A 26743-nucleotide genomic window follows, 5' to 3' on the forward strand; every position below is an offset into this window, starting at 1 on the left:
CTATGGACTAGGAGGGTAGGTCGATTCCTCATCAGGGCACATGCACAGGTTGCAGGCTTGATCCCCAGTGGGGGTTGTGCAGGAGGCAGCCAATCAATGATTCTCTCTCATTATTGATGTCTCTCTTTCCCCCTCTCCCTTCCTCTCTGAAATCAATATAAAGGTAGTTAACAGGTAATCCTTCTGTCTTAAAAAAAAAAAAAAAAAGCAAGTCAGTTCTGGGGTTACATCACTGGGGTCAACTGAGAAGACAAGTTCCAGTGCTCTCGCTGTACCCATCCACTATGTATCACATGGGCAAGTGCTTGCCCCTGAGGCCCACTGGACAGGAGACGGGGCCTCACCTTGCCCCTAGAGTCAAAGAGAGAACAACAGAGGCCACCGAGTCCTGAGTGGTTCCGGTTCTTCGGGAAAGCCCCTCTCCCGGGCTGATTCCCACCAGGAGCCATCTGCCCGTTTCAAAGGCGTGGGTTTGGGAGGACCCAGAGCATGACAAAGTGACAGCGCCAGCAGATTACATGTAGGGCACTACAGAGGAGCAGGCCAAGGGCAGGCTGGTCAAAGGTCAAGCAGCCTCATCAGGTGTAGCCCCGATGGCCCTTCTGTAACAAAGACAGAGCTGGAGCGGGCAATCCTATATAATAAAAGCCTAATATGCAAATTGTTTGACCAGGGATTCGACCCAGAAGACGCTGGAGAGCAGAGGAGAGGGCTGTGTGAAGTGGCAGCGAGAGGAAGCAGGGGAGCAGATGCTGCTGCAAGTGCAGACAGAGCCAGGGTTTGTGGGCCCCGCAGCCCATCCAATGTGGAGTGTCCTCAGACAAAAAAAGAGAGCCTGCCAATACAAAGGACACAGGACCCTGCAGGACCAGGGCAGGTGAAGGGGCCTGGCTGCATCCCTCCCCGGGAAGCTGGCCCCACGCCTGTCAGTATCCCCGACCTTGTCGCACACTCACCTGCGCTCATCTGAGCCCCTGGCCCGGCCCCAGCGCTGTGTCTCTTTCCCTTCCCGGGCCTGAGCTGTTTTATGGCTGAGAGCAAGAATTAGAGCCCCCAGCCCTTGGGTTTAAGCCCTCCCCCTCACTGCAGGGGGGGTTTGTATTTTGCCTGACTCCCCCACCCCCTCTGATGCATGACACCATCCCCATCGCCCACACCAGGCCCGGGCCCTCCCCGCCCATGCACTTGGCTATGGGTAGCCCCACCTTCCCCAAAGGGCACTGCAGGGGCCCTCCACGCTGCCAGAAGGGGTGAAACCGCAGCTCCCCCAGCCCCCTGGCCCCCTACATTCCAGCCCCGCGCCCAGAGTTTGACCTCCTCTGTGGCTGGCTGCAAATGCGCTCTGTTACAGAAATAGCCCAGCTCCTGGGCCCCTGCAGGCCCTCCCTCTCCTCCTCCCAGAGACACCCCCACCTCCAGGCTCCAGGGGAGTCATGCAAGACCAGAGGGGAGTGCTCGGCTCTCCGTTCCTCTCCCACACGCCCTGGCAGAGCACAGCCAAGTGGGCTGCCTCCCACCCTCCCAGCCCCAGCGCTTCTGCTCCGCGGCTGGGTGAGAGATTTGGGGGAATAAGGCATGAAGGACACATAAAGGAAACGGGGTACAGCACCATGAAGAGATTATGCAATCAACCCCTCGGTTCGTCTCTGCTCTGGGGCTTGAAGCAAAGGGGATGATTTCAGAGTTGCTAAGTGGATCCTAACCTAAACAAGATGGTCACCCTCCTGAGCCCGAGGTGGATTCAATTATGTTAGGGCTGACTGAATTCACAGACAGTGATGAGCTTTTGGATGCTGACTCCCTGGTGTCTGACGAGATGATTAAATCTCCTAGGAAGGACTTTGCTAGAAGAAGAGAGCCTTACCCATGATGAGGCAGGGGCCTGGATGGCCTTCGAGTTCAGGTCCCATGCCTTCCCTGCCCACAGGCAGTGGCAATGGCACCACAGCCATGCCCTGGGCTCCTTTGGCCACACTGCCTGCTACCTAGTAGGTCTTGTCCATCCCCAGGGAGAGAACTGACTAAGGGGGTTAGGGGTGTGTAAACTTGCCATATCAAACTCCTTAAGCTTGGATGGAGGACCAAGAAGGGCTAATCTATACTATTAAAAGCACAATATGCTAATTAGACCAGGCATCCTTCTAGACAAAGCCAGGGCTGCAAGGGAAGCCCGGGTCCGAGTGCCAGGGGGAAGCCGGTGCCAGCAGCTGGGAGGAGGAAGGCCTACTCTTGCACGAATTTCGTGCACCGGGCCTCTAGTGTTGTGACAGTATGAAGTACCTACCCTTTTCTAGAAACTGTCCTCACCCGATACCCGCATCGATGCTGAGAAAATAGCCATGCTCTAAAGCCTGGCACACTCTCTTGGTGACTGGTAGCCAGTGGAGGGTGAGATCTGGGATTGAGAGAGAAGAGATCCCTTCTCTCCAGGCGACGTGCACACAAGGAGCTGCTGGAGGCCAACTTCCTACCCTGGACACTGGCCCGAGGTCAAGAGGCCTCTGCAGGGAGAGCAAGAGCGAAGCCAGAGCCGGAGAGGAACAAAATGGCAAGACCACACTAGAGGCGTCAGCTTGCTGGTCCCAGTAGGTGTCTGTGTCCACCCCGTCTCTCTGACTTCACCATAACCCCTCCGGGGGGGAGGCTCTCTGAGCACTTTCGGAGCATGTACTCTGAAGTCCCAGCTGTACCAGGGGAGGGCCAGGAGGGCAACACCTCAGTTCCGCAGGCACGAGGGAGACAGGGAGGCGAAAGGGAAGGGAAAGGAGTGGCAGGTGTGCCCGAGGGCAGCAGAAGACCGTGCTGGGAGATCTCTGCTGGCCTAGAGACAGGCTGCCGAGAGGACTGAGGAAGGGTAATGTCAGAGAAAGTAGATCAGTTTCTACCAGGAAATTCAGAAAAGCCCCGAGGGGTGAGGAGGGAGCTGAGGGGTTAGGAGGGAGCTGAGAGGTGAGGAGGGAGCTGAGGGGTTAGGAGGGAGCTGAGGGGTTAGGAGGGAGCTGAGGCAGGTAGGAGGGAGCTGAGGGGTTAAGAGGGAGCTGGGCGGGGTAGGAAGGAGCTGAGGGGTTAGAAGGAAGCTGAGGGGTGAGGATGGAGATGAGGGGGTTAGGAGGGAGCTGAGGGGTGATGATGGAGATGAGGGGGTGAGGAGGGAGCTGAGGGGTGAGGAGGGAGCTGAGGAGTTAGGAGGGAGCTGAGGGGGGTAGGAGGGAGCTGAGGGGTTAAGAGGGAGCTGAGGGGGTTAGGAAGGAGCTGAGGGGTTAGAAGGAAGCTGAGGGGTGAGGATGGAGATGAGGGGATGAGGAGGGAGCTGAGGGGGTGAGGAGGGAGCTGAGGGGTTAGGAGGGAGCTGATAGGGGATTAGAAAGAAAGTGGGGGCATAGGTGAGCTGAGATCCCTAACGAAGGCGCTGGTGAGCACTGCTGATGGACAGGCTTGGAAAGATCTGAACCAACAAGCAGACAGAGCTTGGCACGCATCCCACAGGGCAGCCGCCACTCAGGGGAGGGCAAACCTGTGCTTTTTCTCCAGCGTCTGTGGGTTTGCTGTCTTAGAGCCTCATGGCCTTGCAGGCCAAAGGGTCTGATCTGCTCCTCCGGTCTTCCTAGGAAAACCTACTTTCCTGGCACCGATTTCATGAGCTAATGGTCCCTTTAAGAATATTTCCCCCCATCTGTTCTCTAGTTGGCTAGAGCAGATGCTCCTTGTTCCTATGGCAACTAACCTACCAATGGGCTTCTTCCTAGTGAAGGACGCAACAGAGAGCTCCTCCCCACACAGCACCACCAGGACTCGTGGGCTCCGACATTAAGAGTTCATATCCTATATGATCCAGAAATGGCGGCTGCCATTGACCAGCTCTTAGGAAGTAGGGGGAGAGGAGTGGCCTATGCCGTTGCCCAGACACCAGACCCATGTCCATCCTCCCAATAATGTATTAAAAGCACACGCTGTGTGTCCAGCAGATTGAATTAGTACTTCCCTTGACCCTGTTCACATCACTGGTGAAGAGCAGTGAAGCCCCCTAATTGAATTTTCCTCCTTTCCAGCTGCACATCAACCTCATCCTTATCCGGGGCTTGTGATCCTTCCAGACAGTCCTCTCGAGTCGGTTCCTACTCAAGGCAAGATTCCTGGCAGGGAGGGCTGCACACCCCAGGGCCTTCACCAGGAGGGGGGTGTCCCCCTACAGGTGAGGCTTCTCTCACAACACCCAGCATGACTCTGTTGCTCCTGGCTCTCACAGCCCCCACAAAACCAGCTGGCTTCTTCTGGAAGCCACGATGCTGACCGAACGTGAGCTTTCTGTCTTCTGAGCTTTTACAGGATGTCAGGAGTCAGTGTACAAGCAAATGAGACCTATCAGGCGCACAAAAAGTGCCTCCCACCCCATCCTGCCTCTCCTCCACTGGCTTCTGGGGAGGTGAGTGTGCCATAGCCCCACCGAGCAGCCTGGCTCTGGAGGTGACGGACCCAGACCGGATCACTCATCGGCTGAATGGCATCAGGCAGTCCTGACCCTCTCGGAGCCCTCGCTTCCTCATCTGTGAAATGGGAGTGCTAAGTGCCCCCGATAGGACTTGGCAGGCAGCTCAGAACTGCAGCACCTTGCTAGCATTCCCAACTCCACAAACTCCTGAAAATGGGGAGCTCTTTTCTCACCTGGTGGCAGAGCCTGACATGACATGACCCTCGTGAGCAGCAGAGCATGACCTGAACTGGCAGGAGATGCCACAGCCTTTCACGTATCCCATTTACGTGGCTCTTTAAATGGGTCGTGCTGGAGAGATACTAACGTACTTGGTTTTGGCGCTGCTCCTGACCATGCTGGAGGTTTTAGGTCATGCACGGCCTGTGTCCCATGTCACCCACGGGCCCCCTGGTTTCAGATGACAAGTTGGAGCTGTCTCTGCTGCTCCCCCAACCCCTGGTTTCAGGAGAGCCACCGGAGTTATTTGAGCTGAAGATGCCGAGAGCCAAGCAGAGCACTTGCCCCATCACAGTCTGGGTCTCTCCTGGGTCCCCGGGTTCCTGCAGCCTGGAGCCAGCTCCCCGGAACTCGAGTTGGCCTGGGGCGGGGAGGTGAGCCACAGGCCAGCGCAGCAGCCCTTAAGGAGCTGCTGCTTTCCAACCCAGCAGAGCTGGCAGAGGCAGAGCTGCTATTGGGCTGGACTTCAGGTAGAGACATGCCTGAGGATTCCTAGCATGCATGCCTCCCCACTCCCCACCTCATCCGCTTCCAGCCCTCTCTCCACCTCATCACCCTCAGCGTCCTCTGTGCTACCTGCTCCCCAGAGGCATTCCCAGGAGGATAGAGGGCTGAGCCCGGGGAACTGCTAAGGGTGGAAGGGGCCAAAGTGGGTGGGAACTGAAGAAAGGGAAAGATGCTGTGAGGGGGATGATGAAGATGGGATGTTCTGGGGTGAGAAACCATCACATCCAACAGAGAGTGGAACAGGTTTGGCGTGTTTCTCCTGATGTGTTTCGTGGCCTCAGGAGGCTTTTTAAATGGGAACCCAGCCCTGGCCAATAAGTGTGAACAATATTGGGCAATTGCTGTCCTCGGAGCCCTTGGTTCCAAAAGTCTGTGTGGAGAAGGCCTGTCTCATGCTGCGTCCGCCGGCCTCTTTTCCAGCAGCTGTGCAATGTTGGACAGTAAGCAGGCCTGCCATTCTGAAAGCGATCGTAGGCTCTCCAATTGCAACGGCAAAGTCTACCTCAAGTTCTGGGAAAGGCCCGGCTGTCTGCCTCTGAGGCTGAGGCGTGCACAGTTAAACAAATAGGATGGTGGTAATCAAATTTAACTCCCTCATTTTACAGATGGGAGATCTGAGGCCCAGGAAGGAAAGGACTTACCCAAGATCATTCAGCCAGTTGAATAACCTCACCACGACAGGGATGGGGGCCATCTTTGTTGAACTTTACCACCAGAAAAAGCCATGTTAAATGGCTAACGCCTTCTGCCCTATTGGGTTGACCATCTCAGAAGAGATCCTATCCCCAAGAATTAGACTGTACTCCATGTCTCTGTGTCCCAACTTAGGACAAAGTTCTCATTAAAGCCTCTTGGGAAAGCCACTAGCATGGGGACCAGAAATAGGCTCAGAACCACTGCCTTGTCACCATCACTCACCTGCCCCAAACCGAGGCGGAGCCATCAGAAAAACGATGGCAGAGATCTTCCATCCGCATTTCTCGGATCCTTTCTCATGTTGTCTTTTTCCCTCGGCCTGTTTGAATAGGTCCGTGGTACCTGTCATCAGGCTCAGGTGCAGGCTTTCCCTTGACACAGCTCTTCAGGGCTGTGCTGCTATCCTGGCCTTCAACCTTCCAGAACCCTTTTGGCAAGGAGAATCTCATGCCGTGGGCTTGGACTTCCAGAATGAGGGTCTTGGATAAATCTCAAAAATGGAGCATCTATTCCATTCCTAGGGTGATTTCAAACGAATTTTCCCTAAACGATTTCTCTCCTACAAGTCTGCACACACGTGCATCCACAACCACGTGTCTCAGGCTGGCAGCTGGGGCCGCCTGGGGATCCCCACATACTTGTTATTTGTGGCTGTTCCAGGCCTGACTCCTCAGAAGGCAGACGACTCAGACACTTAAGCCTCTGGGAACCTTCAGATCTAGAAAAGCTCCAGTTGAGATCAGCCTGCCCTTCCTCTCTCCCTCCCTCTCTTCTTCCCTCCCTTCTTCTCTTCCTTCCTTTCTGTTTTGTTAATCCTCACCCAAGGATATTTTTCCATTAATTTTTAGAGAGAGTGGAAGGGAGGGGGAGAGACACACAGAGAGAAACATCAACGTAAGAGAGACACATTGCTTCCCGAACTTACCCCGACCAGGGCTGGGGATTGAGCCTGCAACTAAGGAATGTGCCCTTGACTGAAATGGAACCCAGGACCTTTGGTCCACAGGCCGATGCTCTAACCAACGAGCCAAACCAGCCATGACAAAATCCACCGTAAATTGACAGCAAGATGTTTAAATGCCCTTGACCCTTGACCATCTGGTTACAAAGGTGTTTCCAAATGATTACCACTGGATACCAAGACCCCAAATGTGAAATATACCTCAGGCTGCTCCCATAATCTAATCCACAACCTCCCCCTCCCCCCAGCTTTCCAAAGACAGAAGGTGACATTCATCATTCTCAGAAGATGATCACAGGATCAGGAGCTGGCAAGGCCTGACCCCAAGCCTCTCCAAGCAGGGAGAGGGCCAGTCTCTCTGACACAGAAGTGAGAGCGCATTCCTGTGCCCGTGGCCTTGTTCTGAAGGTAGGAACCTCCCACAAGTTAAAAATGGGGAAACCAAGACAACTTGAGTTTATCGTGATCCAAGAACCCACAGGGAAGGAACAGTGAAGACAAGATCAGAATCCAAGTGTTCTGGAACCTTCTCCAAAGAGCCCTCATCAGGGAGATTCTCATCTGTCTGGAGAAGGCCTGCCTGGAGGCAAGATGTTTGGATTTCATGAACCAGTTAAATTAAAAAAAAAAAAAATGAAATTTAAGGAACCATTAAAAGTTTGCCAATTGTTAAATTTTCCAAATAAGGACATTTAAAAAGGCCAACTACCATTGACTCTCCCCATCGGCTCATGAAAAGAATAAGAAAGCCATAACCTCTGAATGAATCTTTAAATATATCCCCTGCCTCCCTTCCCCAAATTCTCTAAACTAAATACATTGTGCTTAAAAAAGAAAAATCAGCCGAAACCGGTTTGGCTCAATGGATAGAGCGTCAGCTTGGGGACTGAAGGGTCCTAGTTCGATTCCGTCCGGTCAAGTGCATGTACCTTGGTTGCGGGCATATCCCCAGTAGGGTGTGTGCAAGAGGCAGTTGATCGATGACTCTCTCTCATCGATGTTTCTAACTCTCTATCTCTCTCCCTTCCTCTCTGTACAAAAAAATCAATAAAAATATATTTTTTTAAAAATCGGTATGCTCTCTGTTTCTGTCATTTCACCTAAGACTGGAGAAAACGCGGTCACACACCAAATGGGATCATCACTGGGCCAGACTGACCTCTCGATTAAGCCTAAACACTAAGAGGAAGGCCCTAAGCTTTGGGATTTGGACCTCCCGGAACGCCTAGACAGGGCAGACGTGGCAGGAAGGGGGGAATCGAGAAACACACGCTACTCTTCCCCTAGGCCAGTGGTCGGCAAACTCATTAATCGACAGAGCCAAATAGCAACAGTACAATGATTGAAATTTCTTTTGAGAGCCAGATTTTTTAAACAACTTCTTCTAATGCCACTTCTTCAAAATAGACTCACCCAGGCCATGGGATTTTGTGGAAGAGCCACACTCAAGGGGCCAAAGAGCCACATGTGGCTTGTGAGCCGCAATTTGCCGACCACGGCCTACGTAAATCCCCTCTGTCAACTACAAAGATCTGAACAACTGTTGGTGGTGGTTTTATAAATCCAGTGTTATAAAACTCAGGTAGCCCCTGAGTTTCACAGTTCTCTCGTCTGTTCAGATCATTTGGGGGGAAGGGAGGAAGCCAGACTGTCCCAAGTTAGGAATTATGTGAGATACAAAGGCAGTCTCTGGTGAGTGGCAGCATCAAATCTACACATAACAGATGCAGGCCCATTGCTGCCATTGCGGTTGCACCATTAGGAGCCCAGGGAGGACTGACTCAATTTCAGGGGCAGTTTCCCCCTCTGCCTTCCACAGATTATTGCTCTTGGGAAAGGGGCGGGGAGGGGGGGTGAAGAGGTAGAAGAAAGTTGATAGATATGGTGGTGCTCAGGGGAAACACACAAAAAGCACTGGATGAGGAGCTGAGTGTGGCTCAGTTGGTTGGGTGTTGTCCTGTGCACCAGGAGGTTGCAGGTTCAATTCCTGGTCCAGGGCACATGCCCAGGTTTTGGGCTCCATCCCCAGTAGGGGGCTTGCAGGAGGCAGCAGATCAATGTTGCATTCTCGTATCAATGTTGCACCCTCACATCAATGTTTCTCACTCTCCCCCTTCCTCTCTTTCTCTAAATAAAATAAAATAAACTATTTTTAAAAATATTTTTATTTATTTCAAAATATATTTTTATTAATTTCAGAGAGGAAGGGAGAGGGAGGGAGAAATAAAAACATCAATGATGAGAAAGAGTGAGGATTGAACCCGCAATCCTGGCATGTACCCTGACTGGGAATTAAACCCTGACCTCCTGGTTCATTGGTTGAAGCTCAACCATTAAGCCACACGGGCCAGGCAATAAACTATTAAAAAAAAAAAAAAAGAAGAAGAAAAAAAGGAGTTAGATCTTGATCCTAATCCTTGCCCTTTTGCATCTTTTGGCTCCAGTGTCTACATCTCTGATGAAGGACTGATATTCTGTTTTCCTTACAGGACTGCGCTTAGACTGTGAGATCTCTGAGGGCAGAACCATGCCTTATTCGGCTCTGCATGCTCAATCTATAGCACAGGACCTCAGAGAGAATAGGGGTCCACAGACATCCGCTAAATTGAACCTATGAAGTGCACTCCAGGCTTAAAAGCACTACACGGCTGTCTAAGGAGGGGTTATTATTACCTTTAGCCAAAATTATGCACCACACCATCTATCAAATATACAAAGACACTGGAATTCTATTTGGAAGCAGTTGATGATGTAAATAAAAACGAATTTTCAGAAATGCTCGTAGTTTCCAAAGTAGCCAGACTGCACAACCCATTAATTATTTTGCCTAACGGATAGCTGTAGACTCGAGTGCACTATACAATGTCTCGTGCTGGATGTGTGTCCTGTGCACTTTGCCCAGCCCACACCACCTCTCTGCCATCTCCGAAGTCAGCAGCACACGCTGGTCCGCTCACTATTTTGGGTGACATCTATATTGAGAGCTGGGCCCCTGGTTGGTAGCAGCTTTGGAATGTCTGACAGCTTTGGGCTCCTCTGTCCCCTCTCCTTACTCCTTCCCACCCACTCCACGTTCTGCCTGCAGCTCACACCACTACGCGCTTCCTGGGCTTGTCTCGGCACCTAAATGGGCTTTTCAAAGCCACCTCCAGCCTCTTGCAGAGTCCCACTGGCCTGGCCCACCCACCCTTCCTGCCAGACCCTGATGCATGGGCTGCCCATTGGAATGACATCACCAGCCTCTTCCCTCCCTCCCCTCCCCGCCCCCCCCCCCGCCCCCATGAGGCATGTCTTTGATCTCTGCTCCTGGCCACTGAGGAGCACCCTGGGAAGACAGCACCACACTCGGCCAGCCTTCCCCACCTGTCAGCTCCTCATCCAAATGCCTGCTTTGGGGAAGAGTGCCAAGCCCCGCCCGCTCCACACACTGGCCTCCACCCTGCCCTGCCCAGGCACTAGCAGAAAGTGCTCCTGTCACATGGCCCTCCTCAGCTCTAATCCCTTAGGCGGGTGAAGCTCATTCCACATGGAGCCCTTGCTGGAGTTCATGCGGGTTCCGCCTCCCATCCTGTGAGCAGCTCCAGGACTCCCGGGCTGAGGAGGAGGCTCCCAAGTGCCCGCTCAAGCAGGCCTGGCTCAGGGCCTCGGTCCTCTGGGCACACATCCCCCTGCAGATCCTTGTCCCCTCGTCCCTTCTGCAGCCCCTGCTTCCGATGAGGAAACAGCCCCATTCTAGACGTCAGAAGTGTTCTCTAACGTCTTCATCGGAGACCCCAAAGGAAGATGGGACATTCTTATTTGTTAGGAGAGAAAGGGGGTAAATGAAAGAAAAAGGGAGTAAAAGATTTGCTTTCAATATAATAGAAATGCCCCAATATGTTCTCTCTCTCTCTCTCTCTCTCTCTCTCTCTCTCTCTCTCTCTCTCTCTCTCACACACACACACACACACACACACACACACACTCACCACTCCTCTTTGCCCAGCCTGTGCATCCTTCTCCCTGGCTCTCGGCTGGTAGCTGGGTAGCCACAGTTCCCTAGCCCAGGCCCCCGGACCCCAGATGTTACCTTCCATGCTGGAAGACTCAGACTGCTGCCTGGGAAGGAACGAAACCCTACTCCAGACCGGAGAGCGCGGCCCAGGGTGGTGGAAGCAGCTCCTGAGGGAAGGAGGGAGCGGAGAGAGCCCGGAGCCCAGCAGCTCCCGGCCTTCCAAGGAAGGCGCTCGTGTCAGCTGTCTCCCGGCCCCGCACTGACTGAAAACCAGGGAGTCTCCCGATAAAGCTGGGTCTGAAATCCGAAACTGCAGGTTGGCCGAGTCCTATATAAATACGCTCACGCCCTGGCCCCTTGGTCGGACGGCTTCCCCGCCCGCCCTGCTCCCCTCCCTCCTCACCCTGCCTGCAGCTCTGTAACTAACATCAGACAGCCCTCTAGCTACCGCTCCTCCAGACACCGGAGCACAGCCCTGCAGCCCTGGGGAGACCCGTCAGGCGTGGTCCGGTCTCTCCCAACCCCAGCCCCTCCAGCAGTTCAAGTCCAGGTGCTGAAGCGGCGCTCAGGGTCATGGAAGGAAGGATGGTGAGCAAGTTCCCAGTTTAGAAGCAATTGCTAGACTTCCTCCACATCAAGGAATAATAGTCTTTGAAGGTTCAGATCCAAGAAACTGGTCTGGAGTATAGCAACAGCTCAACACACCTTTCTCCCCACTCCCCTTTTCTCCCCTGCTTCTGCTTCTCCTTCCCCTCCTCTCGCCTCCAAGCTCCTGTGTCTGGCTGTTACGAGCAACCCCTTTCCCTAATATTTCTCTTGTAATAAGAATCAGGCCATGTGAGAGTGGGAAGGGAAATCATGGTGACAATTACCTCGTTTTGCTGATAAGGGACTGAGGCCAGGAAGATGAAATGGCTTATCAAAGCTGGTGAGGGCCTGGCCAGTGTTGTTCAGTGGTTACACGTTGACCTATGAACCAGGAGGTCATGGTTCAATTTCTGTGCCTGGGTTGTGGGCTCCATCCCCAGTAGGGAGCATGCATGAGGTAGCCAATCGATGATTCTTTCAACATTGATGTTTCTATCTCTCTCTTCCTCTCCCTTCCTCTCTGAAATTAATAAAAAATATATATATGTAAAAAGCTGGGGAGGCACTCCCAGCCCTATCTGGCATCTTGGGTGGTAGAATGGAAGGAGGAGGTTTAATGTCAGATGGAGTCATGTTTTGATACAACTAGATACTCACTTGAATCACTGAATGTGAACAAAAAAAGTCACGTAACCTTCCTGGGCCTCAATCTCCTCAGTTGCAAAATGAGGTAAATGGCACTACTTGAGAAAGTGACGACTAAATAAGGCAGCAAGTGTGAAGCAGTAGCACACAGTAGGCACTCAATAAAGACCCACCGCCCTCCGGCTCTGTTTGCCTCTGACTCAAAGGGTAACTCTTAATTGCCTTTAGTGTTTACTGTTCCTTCGGGTGTTGGTTTAATGTTTCTCGTTCATTGTCTTTATGTCACTCTGACTAGTAACATTCACGGGTCACCGCACAGGACTCGGAATGCAACGCGTCGCTAAAGGGGGAGCTTTATTTACAGACCAAGGTCACAGACTCTCGCGCAGGCCTCGCTGCTGACGTCTCCCACACCTCCACCTCCCGGCTCCCAGCTCCAGCCCCATGCGCATTTCCCCAGAACAACAGGCACACGCCCTTTATGAGCTTCACTGGTGTTGAGTCTTTTACAATGTGAAGGCAAGCCCTGGCTGGTTTGGCTCAGTGGATAGAGCCTCAACCAGATTCGATTCCAATCAAGGGCACATGCCCGGGTTGCAAGCTCAATCCTCAGTGGGTGACATGCAGGAGCCAATGAATGATTCTCTCTCATCATTGATGTTTTTATCTCTCTCCCTCCCTCTCCCTTCCTCTCTGAAATTAATAAAAATATATTTAAAAAACAAAAAAAACAAACAAAGTGAAGGCAAGAATCTCCACAAGCAAAAAGATTACAACTTGCTTTATTGCAGTGGTCTGAAGCTGAACCTGCAATTTCTCCAAGATATGCCTGTAGTCTTTGTCTTCAACTCAGCATGTCTAAAATGAAATTAAGATTCACCACCCACTGACTAACTATATTATGGTATAGTCCCCAAGGTAAGTAAAGGATGATATGATGGGGAAAGCAATTAATTTAGTGCTACCCAGGTTAAAAATAATTGGTAACTACCTATCTATATATATAAAAGCCTAAGTGACTGTCTGACCATCCAACCAGTAGCTATGATGTGCAATGACCATTAGAGGGCAGACACTCAATGCAGGAACTGCAGTTCTTAGTGATGCACCCAGAACCCGGGGTGTGTCACCTGAGAACTGCCCTCTCACAATCCAGGACCCCTTAGGGCAGGGGTCCTCAAACTTTTTAAAGTGGGGGCCAGATCACGGTCCCTCAGAGAGCTGGAGGGCCGGACCATATGAACTACTAATTCCTACTGTAACACCTCGGCTGCGCTCACTGCCCAAAAAACCTGGCGGGCCAGATCAGACTCCTCTGTGGGCCGCATGTGGCCCGCGGGCCATAGTTTGAAGATGCCTGTGGGATTTCGGAGAGCTGGTTTCAGACCAATTCCCACAGGCCAGGCTGAGGGACCCCACAGTGCACAAATCCATGCAGCAGGCCTCTAGGATGATTATAATGCCTAGAGCAGGGATCAGCAAACTTTTATGAAAACGGCTAGATAGAAAATATTATCAGCTTCATTGGCCATATAGTTTCTGTTGCAAATATTCAATTCTGCCTTTGTAGTACAAAAGCAGCCACAGGTAATTGGTAAACAAATGAGCATAAATTAATTAATATAAACAAATTAGTATAAATGAGCATAAATGAATGACTATAAATGAATGAGCATGGCTGTCTCAAAAAAAAACCCTCTACTTGTGGGCACTAAAACTTGAATTTCATATAATCTTAATGTGACACAAAGCTTTATTCATCTCTTCCCCCGGCCCACCAACTATTTAAGATTATAAATGTCATACTTGGTTTGTGGATCATGCAAAATTAGGTGGCGAGCCAGATTTGGCCAATGGTCACAGCCTAGTCTGACTTGGAGCATCCCAGGAAGAACCAGCAGACATTGGTTAACAGTGACCTCCAAGGAGAGTAACTTTCCACTGAATACCATTCTGTATCATTTGAATATTGTAATCCATGCACGTTTAAAACATTTCATCATCATCAGGCTCCCCATCTATGTTCTCCGACTTCTATCAATGTCTACATTTACCGTCTCACACAATCAGGCTTCTAACTGCCAGGTCAACTCTGACTCGCTCTCTCCCAACCCAGACTCTCACCCCAACAGTAATCAGTGTCCAAAACCCACTGGGGAGTCCCGTTCACCAAAGGACCTCAGCCCACTCCTCCCTAGTCCTCTCCCTACCATTGTCTGTGGCTCCTATCATTGTCTCTACCACTCACTGTCACCCTATACAGCCTTGCACACTTAACCAACTTTTTACTTGGGTAAAGCTTATTTCCAAATAGGAAACAGAAGCTTCTTAAGGACTGGGACTATGTATTGCCTCCCGGCTCAGCTCCTCCACCAGTGCCTTGCACCTGGTGAGAATCCTGTCAACAGTTGCCTGATTGCTATCTCCCATCCTGTCGGTGATGGTTTGGAATACAGGGAAAGATCCATCTGGAATAGAAGCCAGTCTGAGACATGCAGCAGGGCAAGAGTGCACAGGAGTGCAAGGCCTTGGATCGCAGGAACAAGCATTTAGGGCACATGTGTCAAACACAAGGCCCGCGGGCCAAATCCGTCCCGCCAGGCCTTGCAATGTGGCCCGCACCGCGCTGTCATCACTGCACTCCGCTGCGTTTCCATCACAATGACAGTTTATGACTGTTCAGTAAACCATTCGGCCCGCGATTTAGGCTGGATTTTAGATTTTGGCCCCTTCTCTGATTGAGTTCGACACCCCTAATTTAGGGAGAGGAAAGATGTCAGAGTCAAGCTCTGCTCCAAAAAAGGGGGCTGTGCTTTGGAGAAGGAAATCGGGAGGCCCCTGGGTATTTCCCCCTAATTCCAATCTCTGGAATATTAGCCTAGAACAGTCAACAGAGCCAAATATCAACAGTACAATGATTGAAATTTCTTTTATATATATATATATATTGATTTTTTTACAGAGAGAAAGGGAGAGAGATAGAGAGTTACATCTATCAGCTGCCTCCTGCACACCCCCTACTGGGAATGCACCTGCAACCAAGGTACATGTCCTTGACCAGAATCGAACCTGGGACCCTTCAGTCCACAGGCCGATGCTCTATCCACTGAGCAAAACCAGTCACGGCTGAAATTTCTTTGGAAAGCCAAATTTTTTACACTTAAACTTCTTCTAATATCACTTCTTCAAGATAGACTCGCCCAGGCTGTGGCATTTTTGTGGAAGAGCCACGCTCACGGGGTCAAAGAGCCGCATGTGGCTCTCAAGCAGCAGTTTGCCGACCACGGGCCTAGAGTGATAGGGAAGTGTTGGTGGTCCCCGAACCAGATCACATGCTGGTGCAGGAAAAGCTCTGCCCAGCATCCAGGCCTGAGCTGCCGCCTGAACCCTGCAGAGACCAGGCGCCCATTCCTTCCCAGGCAGCCTGTCCGCGGCAGAGTGCTGTGAGCATGGTTTTCTGCTTCCACCATGCTTCCTGTTCTGGAGCTAACCAGAAAAAGACTTCCTGAATGGGTAACTAAACACTAATGATAGCTACCAAATATAATAGCGTTTTCAAATATTTCTTCCTCTCGAGATGCTCAGAGGGGGTTTTTAAAGACACAAAAGTGTCGACTCGTTGGGACTGGAAATACCTTTGCTCCCAGTGCTTATAGAATAAAACTGAATATAGTCATTTTTTCCTGCTTCCCAGCATGAATTCAGGTTATGCTATAAAAGTAATTGCCTGCTTTCTTTATAGGAAAAAAAAAAAAAACAACTTCACAATCACCTGTGGCAAAAATGGGTCTTAAAAATCCCATTGTATACCACAGGGAACTTGTGATTAGAGGGTTCGCTAATTTACACCAAGCCACACAGGGGTAAAGTCAACATTCAAAACTAGGTCTGGCCGAAACCGGTTTGGCTCAGTGGTAGAGCATCAGTCTGCGGACTGAAAGGTCCCAGGTTCGATTCTGGTCAAGGGCATGTACCTGAGTTGCAGGCACATCCCCAGTAGGAGGTGTGCAAGAGGCAGCTGGTCGATGTTTCTCTCATCGACGTTTCTAGCTTTCTATATCTCTCCCTTCCTCTCTGTAAAAAATTAATAAAATATATTAATACAAACAAACAAACAAAACCACTAGGTCTGCCCAGCTTCAAAATGCAGTCTTTTTCTTACAACCCAGACTTTCATGACAGTAGATCATCAACCTCCCGCTGTCTCTGAAATCCACAGGAATGATTCTTTCTATTGTTTCCATCAGAAGCAGAAGCGATGGACAGTCTACAGCCAGTGCTCACCTTGCCTGCACCCCCTCACATGCCTGTCCTCTGGATGTACTCGGGCCTTCCCGGGACGGAGAAAAGGAAAGCAAAGATGACCCAAGCCAGGATGCTGGCGCCCCAGCGACGTTCAAGGGCACGGCGGCCTCTCCCTGGCTACCCCGCGGTGCCCAGTCTGGTGCTGGCCCGGCCTTCGCAGGGGCTGGCTCCGGCCTCCCCACGGGGCTTGGTGGTTGGACGCCCATGAAGTCTGGCATTGTTTGGGCAGCACAAACACAACGTTTGCCTGGGCCCTGGCGCCTTTCTTTGGGTAAATATTTGCCTGGCTCACCCAGGAGAGGGCCGGGGCCTCTTTGCCCCACATCCCCACCACCCAGTTCTAGGAAGATGAGTTGGGTGGCACAGAATAACCGCAGTGCTTACACCCAGCCGGCCCGGTCCCCTGCATCGGCGCCCTCTCGCATAGCCTCAGAGCAGCTCCGAAACATGTGCAGCTTGGCCCCCGGCCCGTGACCAAAACTGAGCTTCCAATCTCAGAAGGGTGCCTGACCGTACGGAGACGGGGTTCACCAGGCTCAGTGATGCACCCTCCGTGCCATCAGCGGGATTTCCACCTGGCTCTCTCCAACCGACCACAGGGGCCCGGGAAAACACCCGGCTGCTCCATCTCAGGGCACCTGCCCCCAGAAGCACGCGCGCTCCTGAGCTCGTCTGGCCCGCGGGGATGGCTGGACACCAGGGGTGACCCTGCCCATTTTTCAAGAGGGCAAACCACAGCCAGGAGTTTGGAGCTCACACACACAGGATGTTAATACGGGAGACAACAGCAGACCCCAGGCTCCCTGCCTCTTCTTAGTCTCACAGAGAAACACGCCCTCTCTTCAATAGCCTATACTCTGTGCTGGCCCACGGACACCCCACGATGCTCAGCCTCCACTGCCCCCATTCCCCAGGCGCTACCCTTAAGGCCTTCACCCCGCACGCTGAGGCCCCCCACCCTCCCGTCTGCCATCTCCGTGGGAGACGCGGCCATTAGCAGAGAGCACTGTGTAGGTGTCTAATGAAACCATCAGCAGCAAACGCAGAACCCCGTACAAGCTACCCCGCAGCATCCACTGGGGATCCTCTTACAGGCAGCTCCCTCCCCCGAGCTTCCTGGAAAGGTCCCCATTGTTTGCCCAGAACACAGAAAAGTGTCTGACTCTGCCCTCCCACTTATCAGCTGGCACAGACTTCCCTGCCTCGCCACAACCCCAGGGGGCGCCACTCCCAAGGAGCTCAGTGTGAATGGTGTCCCCAGAATTGTGGGTCACAGCAGCCCCGGGGGGGTGGGGGGAGGGAAAGTCAAGGTCCCCCAGATGGGAGGCACAGGGCATTCTGAGAGGATGTCCACCTACCTGGCCTCCTTAGGAGTCCCAGAGCCATATCCCGCCACGCTGGCATTTCGGGGTCGGGGCACGGGTAACCAGGGGCCCCTGAGAAGGCTGGTAGGAGGTGGCAGAGGTGGCGGTGGACAGCATGAGTGGCTCGGCACCCCTCCCACCTGTGTTTCTGAGTCCTCTCTGGGCTGCACTGTAGCTCACCTGTTCCTGTTTCACCCTTTAAATGGAATGTTCCACTCGCCCTGGAAGCCCAGGGGGAGAAAAAACGATCTGTTGAAGAAAAGCTTTCCTTTTCAGAGGCTGGCATCCCTGGGATTCCCTCGGGTGCTGCTGCGGACGACAGGTGGGGGAAAGGGGCCAAGAGCAACAGCTGAGGGGGACCCTCGGAGGACAGGGCAGACTGGGACTGATGCCCACTCCCCCTCTCCTGGGGATGGTCTGAGCGGGAGCCTGGAAGGGAACAGACACCTGTGCCTCCGTGGCTCCTGGCAGGTCCCCTCTCGGGTATCAGATGGGCACCTCCACAAGCTGGGGTGAGAAACAGTGAGACCCCCCCTTCACCTGTCTCCTGTGCCCCTTTGAATATCTTATCTTTCTTCTCCCGAGCCCTTATCTCTGACTCAGAGACCTTTATCAGCCCCTTCACAATGAAGCGGGAGGCCAGAGATGCCCGCGTAGATACCACGGGCTTCTCAAAGACACAGTGTGATGCCAGCGATGGTGAGGGGGAGGAGAACAGCACCTCAGGAAAACCCAGGCCTTCTCACCCCACAGGGGCCCAGATTACCCCGAACCCACACCCCGCTATCAGTGCGGGGGTGGGCGCCTCTATCAGTGCAGGCCCTCCGTGCCCGCACGTGCTCCGGGCCCTGCCCGCCTGCCCTGGAACTCTAACACACTCCTATCCCACCAGATATGTGGGTTCTCGCCAACAGAAACGGGAAAACGACATTTCTTTCCAGCCCCTGGGCCCCGGCCAGCTGTTTTCCAACTCCAGTGAGACAAACTGGACTTTGATTACAGCAGAAAAGATTCAGGTGAGACACCAAGAAGCACTTGGAATAATGATAAGAGGAGGTTTAGGACGGTGCATGGCACTTTGGGTTTACAGCCAACTGCCCCTGTGTAAGGTGTGGTCCCCGGCCAACGTGCTATTCTCTAGCTCAGAAATTTCCAGGGCTTGCGCCTCTCCTGCCTGATTCACACGGGCCTCCCTCGCTCCCTGTCTCGGTGCCCAAGGCCGCGTCCCCATTCATCATTCAATGCCATAGTCACTGCTCAGTCTGACCCGGCCAGAGCCTCTCAGTGTTTCCACAGAGGCCTCAGCATCTCAGCTGCGGCCATGCCAACCCCGCCCTCTCCCCAAACGTCCCTCTTTTCTCTCCAGCCACCAGAGCGAGACAACCTTGAAGGCAGCAGATCTCGCGTGAAGATATGGGTGTGAGTGGTTCATGTATTCCAGATATTTCCTGAGCATCCACAGTGCCAGAGGCGGTGGCCCTGCAACTCGAGGAGCCCGATCCTGTTCCTGGACACCCCAAAACCAAGCCCGCCCACCCATCGCCCTCAGAGGCAGCCCACACCGGGAGGTCGGGGTTCAAGGGGGCATGTGGAATGACGGAGTTGGGAGATAACGGAAGGGTGGGTGGGCGCTCCAGGTAGGGCGACACAGGTGGGAGAACATTGGCCCTTGGCCAGGAGAGGGGTCATGCCGGAGGTGAGAATCACCCCCATTTCTTGTGTGTTCACACTGTGCACTGTGGGGACCCCTCTGTACTTAGGGTCTTGCTTATTCCTCGTCACTCCCTGAAGCTGGAGGAGTGCATGGGTCAGGCTGTGGGGTCCCCGCAGGCATGATGAGGCTCCTGCTCAGTAAATACTGTCCAACGATCAATAGATAAGATGACCTTTGGAGGCTGACCCCCAGCGGGAAGCAGCCGGGGACAGCTACAGGCCTGGAACACACACCCCACCTTTGTAAACAATTCAAGGCAGCACCAGGCCTGAGCAGGGAGCGGAGGCACTGGCTGGTGGGCGCCCGGCTTTCCTGGCAGGATGGGAAGTGGGTGTTGGAGCACACCCTGTCCCTGCGAGAAATCCAGGGGGACTGGGAGACAGCTGCAGGGAAGACAGCTGGAGGTCACTCAGAATGGACCACAGGAGGGACCTTCCCAATGGGCCAGCCTAGCGTACGCAGCCTCCCAGCAGCCCCTTGTCCCAAATGGGTGTGGGGGCTGTGGGCAGGGTCTCTCCGCGTGTGTGTGGGGGGCAGGTTCTCTCCATATGTGGGGGCTGTGGGCAGGGTCCCTCTGCATGTGGGGACCAGGTACCAAGAGATAATGGTCACCTCCAGCCGATGGACTTGCACCATGGCCTCTGTTGGGCTAAGTCTAAGGGGGACGCGTGGACACAGGCTGCCCCCCACCCTGGCCCGGCCTTGTGAGGGGTGGGCTTTCAGCTGCCGAGAAGGCCAGGCAGTCCCCGGGACTCCAGACTCTGCTGCTCCGTCGTCCCCCCTTCTCCCCTGTCTCACCTCCGGAAAGTGAGCAGGGCCAGTGCCCCCTCGCGCCCAGCCCTGCCCCTGGACCCACCCCTCCTGCCTCGGGGTCCTCACCTCCTGCCGCCTGCTAAATGGAAGCTCATTCTCACCCTGGACACTGGGGATGGGTTTGGCAGGGTGAGGGCTTGCGGCTGGACACCCCACACTGGACTCCCCACCCGGAGGTGGGGTGGACTTCGGGGAGTGCTGCTCAGGTGATGCCAACAGAAACCTCCTCCAGGATTCACCTCAAACACAAGCTCTGGTCCCTCCCTGAGGCGCCGAGAGGGGGAGGGGGGCGGCTTCCAGAGGGAGGGGCCCCAAGCAGGCTTGGCCGCTGCCTGACTCGGGAGAACTGGAAACCAAGACTTAACAAGCTGGCTTCTCCCTGGAATTTCCCGGCGGGGGTGAGGGGGGGTGGGTGGTGGATGGAGACTGAACCAGAGAGGCCCCCACCGCTCCTCCTCCTTTCTGGAAAGTGCTAGGCCCCACCCTCCCCACATGGGCCTTGCTTGTGAAGACCTACTATAGGCAGGCATGCTGGCCCTGGGCAACCTCTTGGAACTGGACCCCTGGAATAGGGGGATGGGATGGGAAGCAGAGAGGGTCTTGGCCTTCTCTTTAAAACCCAGAATAATGCCACCACACTGCAAATCCTGCCTCATCTCTTTTGAAAAACAAATTCTCGAGCCAAATCTGGCCCATGCCAGGCAGTCAAGCACCTGGAAGTGAAGCAGGAAGCAATTCCAGGAGATCTTGTGGCTTCTCCTTTGTGCCAAAGAACTGGGGGCGGAGGGAGGGGGACGGGGGGGGGGGGGGGGGAGAAGGAGAGAAGCTGGGGGAGGGGCCTGGGCTCAGACACCTGGGCTCTCAGATTGGACAAGGCAGCTATTGCAAGGCAGAGTGCGGGAGAGCGTTAGCCAGGGGCCAAGCTGCTCAGATGACCCCTGAGAGCACCTACAGGACAACAGAGCCAAGCACCAGGGGCAGATGGACACCAGGGGCAGATGGACAGGACGGTCCATTACATAAGGCCACTCGGTCAAAGCCAAGGGCCCTGGGCTCCCATTCTGACCCTGCAGCCAATGTGCTGTGAGCCCTCAGGCAGGCCACCGCCTCTCTGATCCTCAGGCAGCTCCCCTGCACGGGGCCTTAAGGAGGGGCCAAGGGGAGCGGCAGTAAGCTGTCCCTGCCTGCTGAAACCCTCAGGGGTCCTGTCCTTTCTCCAGGGTAAGGCTGCCTGCCTGCTTTCCAGCCCCCTCCCCTGAAAGCCCTGACCGGTTCCCCGAACCCCAGCCCCTGGTCAGGGGATGCACTTCCGGTCCCCATGCCTGCTGCGTCTCAACCTCTGGGCACTCTGCTCCTTCTGTGGAGCTGCATCCCCCCACCCCTCCCTCACCCTTCAAGGCTCAGCGCAGACCTGCTCCCACAGCTGCTCCCAACCTCCTCCCAGACCTGAGGTCCTCCCTAAGCTCTGCCACATGCTGTGTGACCTCGGGCAAGTTTCCCAACCTCTCTGGACACCACTCATCTCATCTACAAAGGCTTTCATCAGAGAGTTCATCTAAAGATGGAGAAACAGCGCGTCTGAAGCCCGGACAAGAGTGCCTACACAGAAGCATTTTCCCTCTGTTTCCACAGCACCTGCCCATCTCATCTTATTTTTCTTTTCTTTTTTTAAATATATTTTATTGATTTTTTTTACAGAGGGGAAGAGAGAGGGATAGAGAGCTAGAAACATCGATGAGAGAGAAACATCAATGAGCTGCCTCTTGCACACCCTCTACTGGGGATGTGCCTGCAACCAAGGTACATGCCCTTGACCAGAATCAAACCCGGGACCCTTCAGTCTGCAGGCTGACGCTCTATCCACTGAGCCAATCCGGTTTCGGCTCATCTTATTTTTCTTAATTCTTTGTCTACAAGTCTGTGTCCCCTGCCAGACAGTGAACTTAAAGGACCATGTCAAATTCCTCTTTCACTCAACAAATACTTAGTAAAAGTCTGCTCTGTGCCAGGCACTGTTAGGTGCCAGGCTGCCAAGGGGAGAAAGACAGTCTCGTGGTTTGGTGTCCTTCGTGCTCAGATGGGCACCGAGGGCCCCGCTGCTGCCGAGTCAGGAAAACCAGGCACCAGGAGCTGCCGTGGGCTCTGCATCGCAGGCCTTGCCTCCCCACTTTCGCAGGAGCTTAAAGGTCGGGGGGAGGAAGGAGCTGGAGACATAATCCGTGGCCTCGCCGTGTACTTTGCTATGTGCTATGTAGGCACTCTGGTCCGTACTTCGGACACGCTGCTTTTCTTTGTCCTGAGATGAACTCCCTGACGAAAGCCTTCGTAGATGAGAAGAGTGGTGTCCAGAGAGGTTGGGAAACCTGCCTGAGGTCACACAGCAGGTGGCAGAGCTTAGATAAGGCCTCAGGGCTGGCAATCTCCTGCCCTTAGTCTCATGCTGCCCAGTTCCAATACACTAACAGATGAGGCCTGTGTGCCTGGACTTTTTTATTAAAAAAAAAAAAAAAAAAAAAAAAAAAGGAAATAATGGCTTATTCATCTCAAGGCTCTGAACAGCGTGACTTTAATTCCAGCGGCCCGGGCAGCCTTCTGGACATGGCCTGTGCCTTTTCTCTCCTGCTGCCACCGCAGTTCTCAGGCTGGCTCCCCACCCTGCCCGGGAAGCAGGGGACAGCTCATCCCCGGGCTGCCATCAGCGTTTGCCACCTTCAGAGAGTCATCGGAGGCTGCCTGACTGGTGGTTCCAGACCCCTGAAGCCTCCACCCATGTCCCCCTTGTCCAGACCCATTAGCCACTGACACTCTGCCCTCATGGGGAGGGAGGGAGGCAGCAGATGACGGCACCACGTGACCCAGTCCCCCACCAACCACCGTCACACGCCTCCCGCTGCTCCTGCAGCTCTCTACCCAGCGTTTTCCTCTCGAGACCCCGCTGTGACTCTGGCCTGGCCTTCCAGGGTTCTTCCCCAACACCCCTCACTCCTCTCACTCTTCTTTTTTTTAATATATTTTATTGATTTTGTACAGAGAGGAAGGGAGAGGGATAGAGAGCTAGAAACATCAATGAGAGAGAAACATCGATCAGCTGCCTCCTGCACACCCCCCACCGGGGATGTGCCCGCAACCAATGTACATGCCCTTGACCAGAATCGAACCCGGGACCCTTCAGACCACAGATAGATGCTCTACCACTGAGCCACACCGGTTTCGACTCCTCTCACTCTTCTGTGAGCCCCCACTCCATCTGACTAGCCAAAGGTTTGCAGATGCCCTGCCTGTCCCATGGACTGTTGTTTCACTAATGCAGGTTCTGTTCCTTCTTCTGTCCCAGTGGTCGGCACACTCATCAGTCAACAGAGCCAGATATCAACAGGACAACGATTGACATTTCTTTTGAGAGCCAAATTGTTTAAACTTAAACTTCTTCTAACGCCACTTCTTCAAAACAGACTCGCCCAGGCCGTGGTATTTTGTGGAAGAGCCACCCTCCAGGGGCCAAAGAGCCGCACGTGGCCCGAGAGCCGCAGTTTGCCGCCGCCGCCGGTTCTATCCTAAACCCAAATGACCTCTTCCCGGAAGCCAGCCCTGATAGGCCTTAGTTTGTGTTTCCTCTGAACGTCATATCCTCCCTGCATTTCCACTGGCTGGAGCTGCTTGGTACACTTGTTCGTTTGACAAACATGTACGAAGGACCTACAGCCATCTGCCAGGCAGTTCCTGGGCCTACTGTGTGCCAAGCTGGACTAGGCCCTGGACCCTCAGTGCCCTCCGGAGGCTGCGTTCCTGTCAGTCACCCTCAGGCCCTTTCCTGGGGAGCCCCGCCTCCACACTCAGATGGGGAGCTCTGGGGACTGCCCCCTCTTGGTTCCATCCCAGCCCGTGACATTTACAAAGGGCTTTTACCTCAGCAAGGTGCTTGCACAGCCATTATCAAATTTCATCTGCACCACACCCTCCTGGGTAGGCTGGAAGGGGCTATGGTTCCATTTGAAAGACAGAACCACTGAGGCCCGGAAAGAGGAAGTGACCCCAGCTGGGTACCAGCCAGGTCCTCCATAGAATTCATGTCCCCCGGGCCCCAAGGCGAGTGGCCCTTGCACCACGCAGACCGGGATCTTAGAGAGCTGGATGGGACCAGGTGACAATCCACTGCTCCACCCCGTCAGCGCCAGTGGGCGTCGAGGAAGAAGGGGGGCGGAAGCAGAAACAGAGGGTGCGGGAAAATGCTGTGCCGCCGGGAAGTCTACACCCATTGGCCCTGTATCCCTGGCAAGCAGCGGGCACTCAGTACACACTTGTCAAATGAATGAGCACCTCAGTAGAGAGGCACAGGCGGCGGGTACGAGCCGGAGAACAATAACAGCGGTTTGAGCACACGCTCCGTGTCGGGCATGATGCCAAACGCAACTCACTTCACCCTCCCAGCATCCTCACCGCGTCCAAGGTGGCTGTTTTCGCCTCCCCGTTACGGATGAGACAAAAGGAGGTCAAGCACCCAAAGTGGCACCCCCAGACGGACTCCAGAGCGGTGCTCCCGCGCGTTAGCCAAGTCCAGGCCAGATGCGCCCGCCACCCAGGGACGGCCTCCTCATTGCCGGCTCGCTGAGTGAGCGGCCTGCTGAGTGCTGAGTGCTGAGTGCTGAGTGCTGAGTGCTGAGTGAGGCCTGCGGTCCCCTCTGCCCGGGCCCCGAGGCTCCGCATGAGCCTGCGTGAGTCACGGCGCTAATGAGGTGAAATAAAAGCCCAGCCTGGGGATTGGGGGGGGGGGGGGGGCTGTGATTAGCTGCACAAGGACTTCATGAATCCTCTGCACTGTCCACACCCCAGCGTCCTGCCGCTCCCAGGGGCCTGCCCCCCAAGGAGCGGCTCTTCTCTCTGACTTATATATATATATATAATTGATTATTGATTTCAGAGAGGAAGGGAGAGGGAGAGAGAGATAGAAGTATCAATGATGAGAGAGAATCAATATATATATATACATATATATTTTTTTATTGATTTCAGAGAGGGAGAGAGATAGAAACATCAATGATGAGAGAGAATCTATTTATCTATTTTTTTAAATATATTTTATTGATTTTGTACAGAGAGGAAGGGAGAGAGATAGAGAGTTAGAAACATTGATGAGACAAAGTCATCGACCAGCTGCCTCTTGCACACCCCCTACTGGGGATGTGCCCACCACCAAGGTACATGCCCTTGACCGGAATCGAACCCAGGACCCTTCAGTCCCCAAGCCGACGCTCTATCCATTGAGCCAAACCAGTTTCGGCCTATCTAATTTTTTTTTAAATTGATTTCAGAGAGGGAGAGAGAGAGAAACATCAATGATGAGAGGGAATCATTGACTGGCTGCCTCCTGCATGCCCTCCACTGGGGATGGAGCCCACAACTTCCCAGGCATGTGCCCTGACTGGGAATCAAACCATGACCTCCTACTTCATAGGTCAATGCTCAACCACTGAGCCACGCCCACCAGGTATTCCCTCTGACTTGATTGCCAACAGGCCTGGTACAAGGAAAGGATTGGGAGATGTTTTCTAGCATTTCAGCCACGCAGGGCTAAGGAGGGCAGAGTTGTGTGTGCCATTGCGACAAGATTTATACATAGGATACGTGGGTCCTTGGTGAATAACCCCTTTATGGGATGGGGTGGGATGGGATGGGATGGGGTGGGATGGGATGGGATGGGATGGGGTGGGGTGGGATGGGATGGGATGGGGTGGGATGGGATGGGATGGGGTGGGATGGGATGGGATGGGATGGGGTGGGGTGGGGTGGGGTGGGATGGGATGGGGTGGGGTGGGATGGGGTGGGGTGGGGTGGGATGGAGTGGGGTGGGATGGGAGGACGAGCTGGGCATCTCCAGCTCTGGTGACTTTGGGTCCCTTTCAGAAGGAGACTGGCAATTAGGAAAAGCTCAGCACCAACAAGACAGGGCTGGGGGCTCTGGGTCCGGTTCCTCTCAGGAATCTCCCCTGGGAGGGACAGGGTTCCGAAGAGGGCATTTGGAGCAGGAGAGGCTGTCCTTTTGGGCTGACAGCGGGAATTCCCAGTGGATTCTGATCTCAGTGCTTCTCTGTGACTTTGGGCCAGTGGCTTACGAACCCTTCCACAGACCTCAGCTTCCCTTTTCTTACTAGGGGGTCCCAGCGCCTGTATGGGTCTTTATTCCTTGAGATAGGGGCTGTGTTAGGGTGAGGGAGGCTGGCCCCAGCCCATGCTTGGAGTTCTTGAGAGAAGAGGAGACAGAAATGCAAGACCTGCTGGGAGCTCCGGGCTGCAGACAGGCAGGAGCCGCCTCCAGGCTACACTTCAGCAGCCCCGACAGACCAGACAGACCAACCGCAGGCAGGGGGACAGGCTGCTTGCTTATCTGAGCGGCCTGGGAGATAGGGACGGCATGCTTCCTGCGCCCGGGGTATGTGGCCTCGGGGTGCAG

The 26743-nt window shown here is 53.8% G+C and overlaps 1 protein-coding gene and 1 long non-coding RNA gene across 18 annotated transcripts in view; one reads left to right on the forward strand and one right to left on the reverse strand.

Annotated features, from left to right (window-relative positions):
• The window catches only part of LOC118721466, a 38761-nt gene extending 20867 nt beyond the window's left edge, over nucleotides 1–17894 (forward strand). The window contains exon 3 of the long non-coding RNA XR_004988744.2: nucleotides 17776–17894. This is a non-coding gene — a long non-coding RNA (uncharacterized LOC118721466). The remainder of the gene's footprint in view (nucleotides 1–17775) is intronic.
• The window catches only part of PLEKHA6 (pleckstrin homology domain containing A6), a 136059-nt gene that overhangs the window by 61258 nt on the left and 48058 nt on the right, over nucleotides 1–26743 (reverse strand). Inside the window, exon 1 of one of the 17 annotated variants that reach the window (XM_045583018.1) lies at nucleotides 10942–11159. The exons of the other annotated variants lie outside the window; for them this stretch is intronic. The gene's annotated coding sequence lies outside the window, so the exon portion shown is untranslated. Of the gene's footprint in view, nucleotides 1–10941; nucleotides 11160–26743 lie in introns of those variants that run through there. 17 annotated transcript variants of the gene reach the window in all.

This window comes from Pipistrellus kuhlii, unplaced genomic scaffold (assembly GCF_014108245.1).
Source record: "Pipistrellus kuhlii isolate mPipKuh1 unplaced genomic scaffold, mPipKuh1.p scaffold_m20_p_18, whole genome shotgun sequence".
Lineage (NCBI taxonomy): Eukaryota > Metazoa > Chordata > Mammalia > Chiroptera > Vespertilionidae > Pipistrellus > Pipistrellus kuhlii.